The sequence below is a fragment of the Acanthopagrus latus genome, unplaced genomic scaffold (assembly GCF_904848185.1).
Source record: "Acanthopagrus latus isolate v.2019 unplaced genomic scaffold, fAcaLat1.1, whole genome shotgun sequence".
NCBI lineage: Eukaryota > Metazoa > Chordata > Actinopteri > Spariformes > Sparidae > Acanthopagrus > Acanthopagrus latus.
This window is the reverse complement of record NW_023504083.1, coordinates 1-3349: the sequence shown is the minus strand read 5'-3', so window position 1 is coordinate 3349 and position 3349 is coordinate 1. Positions and strand designations below refer to the sequence as shown.

The window sequence follows — 3349 nt, the reverse complement described above, 5'->3', positions numbered from 1 at the left end:
TCTTTCTTTCTTTCTTTCTTTCTTTCTTTCTTTCTTTCTTTCTTTCTTTCTTTCTTTCAATAACAGAATGACTGAAGGTCTTCAAGGTTAAGGAGTGATTTTCAGAGGGTCACATGTTCTCAATCAGAAGACAAATATTTGTCTCATGTGACCTTTATTTCTTAACAGGAAGAAGGAATGGAAGTTGATGCTCCTCCAGATCCACCTCCACCTCTGCCTGGACTGGTAAGAATTATGCATGAGACTGTGGTTTCCTCTGAGGCCCTGTCCATATGGGTCGTTTCAAGAATATTTGCATACAGACCGATCCGCTGAAAATGACTGAAAACGCTGTAGTTCATATTCCAGGCCTATGGGTGGCACTTGAAATTCACCAAAAACTTGGAAGAAGCATGTGCAAAAAGCCTGCAGGCTGTATACAAACAACCGACAATGAGGTTAAACTGCTGCTGCGACTCACACTCGACTACAAGGCGCGTAAGTTGCAAGAAAGACGAACACAAGCAGTAGTCCGCCATTGTTGTTGTTGTGAGGCGTCGCGGGCTTCAGAGGTCAGAGGTTGAGAGGTGGGGCGATGACAAAATAATGGCAAACATGTGAGTTTACACAAAAGAGCATTTTCATATGGACAGGGTGTGAGTGAGGGCTTAGCTCCATGCCCTGAAGATCACCTCTGTATTCCTATACAAAACGTCCACATGACAAATTGTTTAAGTGTTGACTTGAGCAACAAAAAACAAATCTGATACTGAAGAATAATCCTTTTCCATATTTAACCAAAAGGGAAAAAAAGGAAGAAGCAGAAGAAGAAGGAAAAAGTGGAGGGGTCGTATGACATTCCCCATGCCCATAATGTGGAAGGAGGAGGGATCTTCTGATGGGACCATGATCATGGAGAGAGAAGAAATCAAAGAGATGGAACAAGAAATTTAAATAAATAAATTAAATTAAATGTTCAACCACGTTGCTGTTGTCATCTGCATTTGTGTTGAATATTAAAAGATGCTTATTAACGTCAGATATGAAACCTACACATCTAATAGGTACGGTGGCCAGGAGGTGCAAACCATGCCATGCCATGCCATTGTCCGAACCGCTTATCCCTTTCCATGGGGTTGCGGGTGTTGCTGCTGGAGCCAATCCCAGCCTTGTCTCAGGGCGAGGGCAGGGTGCTCCCTGGATAAGTAGGTGCAAACCAAAATTACAAAATGTGAAACACTTTTACCAAGCTTGAGACAAATGTACATTTCAGAAAATACATTTACTCTTGTCGGGAGCCACGGATGAAGTCATTCATTATGGATTTCAAAATGGACTCTGAATTGAACTCAGTGTCCCAAAATTCCCCATTCTTCACACCTAGGTGCAAAATTCAGGTTTGAGCTGCTATTGGTCAGGGTGACAGGTAGTCAAAACCCCAGAGCATACATTGTTCTCTCTCTCTCTCACTCGACGCCCTCCACTTCTTCAACTTCGGATCTTCAGGCTCTCCTCTCCACCTCCCCCACAGGGCTGCCTGCCCTCAAGCTCTCTTCTTCTGGGCCCAACAAGCTGTAGAGAGCTGCAAGCTGCACTGGCAGCACGCCCAAAGAACTTCTCCTCACTGCAGCGACACGAGGTCCTGCCAATTTGAGGATCTGAGGAACACCAAGCAGGTTAGCACTGAGCTGCTGTCCTTGAATTTAGACTTTAGACTTTAGACATGTATTTATCCCACACTGGGGAAATTTACTCATCACAATAGCAGGTGAACAAACATACAGACATACAATAAGTACAGGACTCATACCGTGCACAGCAAGAACAGCTTTGTTCCCAATCTTCTCCTGCAACCACCAGCACCTTCTCTTCAAAGACTTAGGAGTAGTGTGTTCATTACTTGCCTCACTTTACTAATTTAGTAAATTTAAGTCAAAATCCAACCAAGCATGACAATACAGCACATGTCCACCCACAATATATATTTACCAGATGTTCCTGCCCCTACCCGTGCATCACTATTTATGCAGCCCAGGTGGGCAGTTTGGCTGAAAAAGTATCACAATATAATAAGTGTTTCATATCAGTCGACATCAATAATTATTGATTTTATTTTTACCTATTTTAAATAAGAAAAAAGGGTGACCACAGGGGAGATTTTTGGAAAAATTGAATTTCACAATCAGCTTCAGGTCCTCCTGCTCCTGCTGTCAAAGCCTCTTCAGACGCTCACGCTCAGCTCTCTCACTCTCTCGCTTTGCCCCTCCGACTGCTGAGCCTCGTTCCCAAATCAACTGAAGTTTAGGACTTTAGGATTTTAATTGATGCTGAGGATGGAGCAAAAGGGTCTTTGCCACTGAACGGGTCTCCTGGGCCCTTTTTACTCTGAAACAGGTCGATAGTGTCACTGTCTGTGCCAGACATGCTCACTGGTGTATTCTTACCACTGGGTGGTAGAGCCGGCGTGTCATTCTTTCTGCTGAATGGGTCATCCACAAACACTGACTTTTGGTAGTCTGGCAGCCAGCTGGCCCTGCCTTCAAAGGGGTCTCTGGGCTTTAACATGTGGCTGAAGTCTGCAAATCCAGCAGAGCTGTTACTGCTGCTACTGAACGAACTGCTGCCAAACGGGTCCAAAGTGCCAAACAGGTCTTGTTAAATAATAGCTGATGCTCCAGTGTGTTGAATTTCATGGCAACTAGTGGTGAGGTTGCAGACAGCAAACAACTAAACAGCCTCTCTCGCTCTTCCCCTTGATGACCACTGGTCCTGTTGGTTTAGGGTTGCTTGAAGAGAAAAGGTCACTGCTTGTCAAGTGACTGGTTTGCTTAGAGGGTAATGTGGTACTTTTACTGAAGGGGTCTGGTGTGGACAAGGGATCAATGTTCGTGGTCTTCTTGAAGAAACCCTCTGATGAAGCCTTGAATGGATCTGTCTCTTTGAATGGGGCTCCTCCAAAAGGATCTGTGGCTGCTGATGGCTGCTTTGTAAAATGGTCACCTTGGAAAAGGTCTGTTTTGAAGAGGTCTTAAGAGTGGAAAGGGTCAGGGGGAAGCTCCTGAGGCTGGCTGTTAATCACCAAGGCTTCACTTTGAACGGATCCTCCATGGCTGGAAATCGTCCATTCTCTCTGTCACTGAAGCCCTCGCTCATGTCAGCCAGGTTGGTCATACTGCCGCCATGTGTTCCATTCAAGGTACTGTTGTACTGCTCAATGCTTTTAGACGCTTCCTGCTGGCTGTCCTGAATCTAGGACAGTTTACTACGATCCTGTTGATCTCATTCTGCGTGGCCTTCAGAGACCTGATGATGGGCTCTAGTTGGATCCTGCCAGCAGCCAGGCTCTGCTCCAGCTGGTTCTCCTCCTGCT

General features: G+C 45.4%; 1 pseudogene; it reads right to left on the bottom strand.

Annotated features, from left to right (window-relative positions):
- Window positions 1-1481: 1481 nt before the first annotated feature.
- Window positions 1482-3344, bottom strand: LOC119016338 (annotated as a pseudogene).
- Window positions 3345-3349: the final 5 nt, after the last annotated feature.